Genomic DNA, 6,000 nt, shown 5'->3' with positions numbered 1-6,000 from the left:
ACACACCGGACACACACTGAACAGCAGCGTCCAGCAGAGCACACAGTCAGGAGGTGCAGAGGCTTCAGAACAGGAAGTCACTTCTTCAGAAAACACAAGGGTATCAATGAATATTCTTTTTTTACGTAATGATGTAATAATTGATTAACATTATTTTTTCTTACTTTCCAGAGAAAGACGAGTTGTTTGGTTTCCATAATAGTACACTATAGACGAGGAGATGATGCCTTTTCATCTTTATTTACCTTATTCTCTACTTCCAGCACAGTAGTACAGTCCCAGATCAGAGACGGTGACATTAGTAATATGTAGATCAAGAGAATTATTATAGGGGTTGTGGATTAAGCTGAATCGCTGAAATATCTTCAGGTCCCATTTAAACCCCTGCCTAAAATCTATTATGAGAGAGGGTTGATTTTCGTGAGAGCAGTTTCTTATCCATACAATGAATAAACCAACACTTAGAGAGCGATCACAGAAGAGAGTGATGTTTTCTCCTGGTCTGACTTTCATCTCCACTTCTTCTCCAAAACTGCTTTTCTGATAAAACAGGAAAACTGCAAAAGCACAAAATAACTTCATGTAGCACGATCATAGCAAAATATTCACAGTAGAGACATTTTCATTTAGCTGAAGAAGTATATTTTTTCTTACACATGAGCGTGATGAGAAGTCTCGTCCTCTCCATCTCAGCGAGTGATCGTGAGTGTGACTCTGACAGAGACTGTGCTGAGGGTCTTAATGCAGACGTCATCTGACTGGTTCACGTCAATGGAAAGTTTTACTTAAAAAGCGTCATGAGGGGTTGGTAAATTGAGTTGTTGTTTAGAAATACAAAGAGTATAAGAGTTTTAACTAATTACCAGTTTCCTTATAGACCCTGGTTTGGTTTTGTGATCAGGCATCTGATAGGTTCATAAAATGGAAATGCTTAAGATAAGATTTTTTTCAATCTTACAGATATGTTTAACTATATAGTTGATTCAGACATGCAGATAATTCATCCTTATTTTGCTGTTTACATTTTAAATTCAATAAATCAATTCATGCCCCTCATCAAATTAAATTAAATTCACCCATAAATACATTAAATTCACCATCTAAACATGTCAAAACAGGAAACCCACAATTCTTTCATCCAGACCACTTACAAACACTCATCATTGAAATCTGTCTTCACATCTCTACTGCTGTTCACAAGTCACCAAGCACAAATGTTTCCATTGGTCTTTGTGTGGTCTTTGGGTTTTTGTGAAAGTGCACATACTGCATGCATGAGAGAAGTTCTTGCTCAAACTTGCTACTGATACTCTATACTGTGGTTTAAATGACACTGACAGATGTCCACTGAGATGAAATTAGCTACATTTAATTATGTGACAGTGTAATTTGGCATAACACAACTGAAGATCAATAAATCATGCCCAACGACAAACTATAAAGAAGTGTTAGCAAGACGACTGGTCTTTATGGGTCAAATAGGCCTATCTGAGTATAAAAACAGCAGGTTCTGGAGTGAAGAACCATGCATATGGTATGTCCCTGACAACTTTTTTAACATTTTAGGAAACCTCTTGAAAAAACTACTTAAAATTTGCTTTAAAAATGTCTAGAGATGTTTTTTTGCAAGATAAGGGTTTGCAAATATTTGAAAATGAATAAAATATAATATTAAAAGTTCAACATGATTTGAATGGACATTGTCATATAAGTTGCTAATATGCCTTCTCATAATAGTCTACTTCCACAACAAACAGGAAGCAAAACTGCAAACAGGTCAACTTTATGTATCAGAAATGATGCATGTCTGGTGTCCGGTGCGTTCAGCACTGGGAGCTGTCCAATGTGCTTAATTTCTACTGAAAAATAAATGGATTTCCTTAAGCATCAAAGTGATTATAGATATAAGATGAAAAATCCTTAAAGGGTTACTATTCCCCAAAATGAAAATTTTGTCATTAATCACTGATCTCATGTCACTCCAAACCCGATTCTTTCATCTTTGGAACGCAGTTTAAGCTATTTGTCAAGGTGCAGAAAATTATGAAAGATGTTGTCTGAATGGAAAGAAAACAAAAATAAACAATTTTTTCAATGTTCTGGCAAGTAACATCACTATAACAATGAATAACTAGTAGGCTAAACTGTGACTATTTATGTTTTCTGTTGTGGCCTAATCAGACCTGTAACCTGAAGGTTGTGGGTTTGAGTTCCAGGTCTGGCAAGGATTGTAAGTGGGTTCAGATCAACTAGCAAATTAGCATTTTTGGCTCTGTAGGACACAACTCTCTAGTCCACATGGCTTCACTTCAGAAAACCTACACCCTAGCACCCCTAGTGGTAAAGAAAAGAACTGTACTATTTCCCTGGTACATGCAGGCAAATGAATGGTAACGCGATGCACTTACCTGAAGTGTATGTACATGACTAAATGGGCATTTTACTTTGCTTACTAATGTATATACATGGTAAATATGTAGTACTTACAAACAAGTTTGTGTGAATGCTAAACTGCTTTCTGCAATAGTGCTGACAAAGTTTGAAGAACTGGTAATGCTCGTGTAATGTTCATGTAAAATGGTGCACTTTATTTTACAGTCATATTTCCATATACTTCTAAGTACATCTACCATCAATTACTCAATAAGTACATTGGTCCATGTTTATACCCTTCAACTTGAGTACTGCATAACTTATTCTGTACATTAACTAATATGTACATATACCAGTACTGGCATAGTAAGTACATGGAAAAGAACTGTAAAATAAAGCATGTCATTTTAAAAGTTACCACATGATACCACATTTTACGTAGGCACTATACGTTTACCAAGTAGATGTCATTAGTATGTACTGTAATGTGTCCTATTAGTTACCATACACAGATACTGTAAGATTGTGCCTTTGTGTACCCACTCATTGAAGGAATAATTCATCCAAAAATGAAATTTATTCCATCTACCCTCATATCTGCAGGTAATAACTGATTCACAGAGCTTCAAAATAATGGCTGCTATCCACCCGAATTGCCAAGCTTGGAAGAGGCAGGATACATTTTTATGTTAGTAAGTACAGTAAAGTATCACATTAGTTACCAGTAAACGACCATTACTAAACGACCACCCTTGTCTGAATGTAAACTAATTACTATGCATGTATGACATAAATACAGAAGTATTTTTTATCTGCTGACATGCACATACACTTCTGGTAAGTAAAATAAGCCTATTTTCCAAAAATAGTGGCATGTTTCTTTAACCATTAGACTATCGGTCTGTGTTTCTTTCTCAGTATGCAGCTGCAAATCAATTTCATATAAATACAAATTGACCAGAAATTTACCACATAAACATTTACAGACTAAAACCAAACTCTGTGCATTATTTTCCTATCTCATATGCACATAATCAGATGGGAACATTTGTAAGAATTACTCAAATTAAAAGTGAGCAAAAGTAAGCAGCAAGTTTGCAGTAAGTTGTATAAATCGAGCAGGTAGAATCACATCTTGGCGTAGGGATGTTCAGATGTTAGCAGTCTATAAGAGACTTCAGTGTGGAGGCAGATGTTTCCAGTCTTCCTCAAATCACACTGATGTTTCTCCATTAGATCCCACTGAAATAAATAGAAGATCAACATGACACAAAATGAACTATTTCGTATAATTGTATAATTGGTAACAGAGCTTTCCTCATCATTTTGGATTTTGTAAGATTATAAACATAATGTGTGTGAAACAGCTTTATTTTCAAATCAGTTTCAAACACTCCCTGAAAAAAAAAGCTCTCAATGGAACAGTAACTCCTAAAGGTACACCTCTGTACTTTATGTAACCCTAAACAGGTCATATCAATGCTTTAAAATAGCATATATACATAACATCTTTAATTCAAATTCACATAAATGTGAATTCTACTAAATGAAGAGGTGTACTTGAGCCACGTTCCTGGTTTCCTCACTTGTCTGCAACCCATCATTCACTGCTGGCAAATCTGAAGGTTCTCCTGATCACGGGAATAGAAGGGGCTGGAACCCTAGAACACACTGAAAACGGGTGAATCCGCTGGCTGGTTTTCTGAGGGAGTTTTGAGTATATTATCCCACAACAGGTTACAGCTCCAGTCAGACTGATTCTTGTGGCAGTATAAACGGAGGAAGCATGGGATCTCTTAAATTAAGTCTCTCTACTTGGCCATTGAATTCTGCATGGTAACCTGAGCTGAGACTGACATTAACGTTGAGATGCTGACAAAAAGTTTTCCAAACTCTGGAGGTGAATTGGGGACCACGATCTGACACAAAGTCCTCCGCTAGTCCATAAAACCTGAAGATCTGCTCCATGAGCACCTCAGCTGTCTCTAATGCTGTGGGAAGCTTAGTGAGGGGAAATATGGAGCCAGGTCTTGGAGAAACGGTCTACGACGGTAGGTATGGTGGTGTGCTGATTTAAGTTGGTCAGATCTGTGATGAAATCAATCTTATTATGGGACCATATTTGATCTTCGTTGTGCAGGGCAGTTCGGGACAGGAAGCTCTGAGATGACCCGATTGACCACAGTAGAAGCACAGACGGTTGCAAATCCGTTTTTCCCTTTCCTCCGTAGAGAGGTGAGTAGCCCAGATCTGCATGGCCTCGGGCTCGAGACGGGGTTGAGAAACGGGGCTGGTTGATCGAGGCGTGAGCGTCCGTCGAGAGCGCAGTAGATTGTCGATATGGATGGTTAATTCCATGAACTGCTCCGGAGTGTTACCCTTGTCACGCCAAGCAAATTCGGATTGCAACTCCACATTGAGTCCTGTGCGGTACAGCAGTTTAAGCGGATCGCTCTCCCATCCAGTTTGTGCAGCGAGGGTGGGGAATGTAAGCGTGTAATCGGCTGCCTGCGCTTGCAGTTCCTCTCTTTCCGCTCGCAGAATGCTCAAACACCTCGTGAAATTGGCGGAGAAAGCTGTCGTAAGAGGGAAAAGCCTTTCCCCTTTCTTACTTTATATATTCAACAGATTCAGTCTGTTATTCAGTCCATTCAGCACTGGGAGCTATTGAAGGAGCTGAATTTCTACTGGTTCGGCATACATTTAGTGAACACAAAAAGTTACATTTAATTCACAATATTGCAAAATTGTAAAGTTTGTGTGTGATACTATCTAAAGAATGTCTAATATTCCTTTTCTAATCAGTATAACACAAGTAATCCTTTAAATGAGAAAATTAATTAGATGTTACACCTCTTTGTAATTAGTTATCCATTGTAAAAGAAAAAATATTATTATTATTATTATTATTATTATTATTATTATTATTATTATATAAATATAAATATTTTTCTGGACATAATTTAAAAATATAGAGAAAGCACAAGATAGAAGCAACATGATTGAAGAGAAGCAACTAAATGCCAAATCCAAATTAAGATAAAGTAATGAAATAAGTAATTTTTTTGCGCGTTTAATTAAACTAAAACCACAGTTACGGCAATAACCTTCTAATAACTCTGTACCAGTTTTCTTTGTCAGACAGAGAACAAGGCAGAATCATACACAGAGAGGTCGGGCAGTAACAACAAGAATAACACTCGGTAAGGCAGGGTTAACTGGCAATACTTTGCATCTAACTCTTGGAGGGCCTCTAGTTATATAAGCCCACAAACAGGAAGTAGATGCAGAGAAAGCCGGAGGATCGAGCACAGCTAGTACTCGAGCGAGGGCTCCCTCTGCTGTTTGGGCGTTACAGAAACTCCATTAGCACCACCTTCTGGTTCATTTCAATGTTTTTTTTTAAAGGGGCTGAAACACAAACATACCAACTTGCCCCATGAACAACAATACATGAATATGTTCTTTTATCACATGTTCTTTTGTTACTTATCTTTAATAAATATTTAAAGACTTTAATGATTTACCAAACACAATTAGGGAGACTAAACCAACTGAATAACATTGATATGTATTTCCTATTTAACTTTTTCAGGTGCTTTAAAGATATTAATCATATAAATGTGT

This window comes from Puntigrus tetrazona, chromosome 1 (assembly GCF_018831695.1).
Source record: "Puntigrus tetrazona isolate hp1 chromosome 1, ASM1883169v1, whole genome shotgun sequence".
Taxonomy (NCBI): domain Eukaryota; kingdom Metazoa; phylum Chordata; class Actinopteri; order Cypriniformes; family Cyprinidae; genus Puntigrus; species Puntigrus tetrazona.
This window is presented reverse-complemented; position numbering follows the sequence as displayed.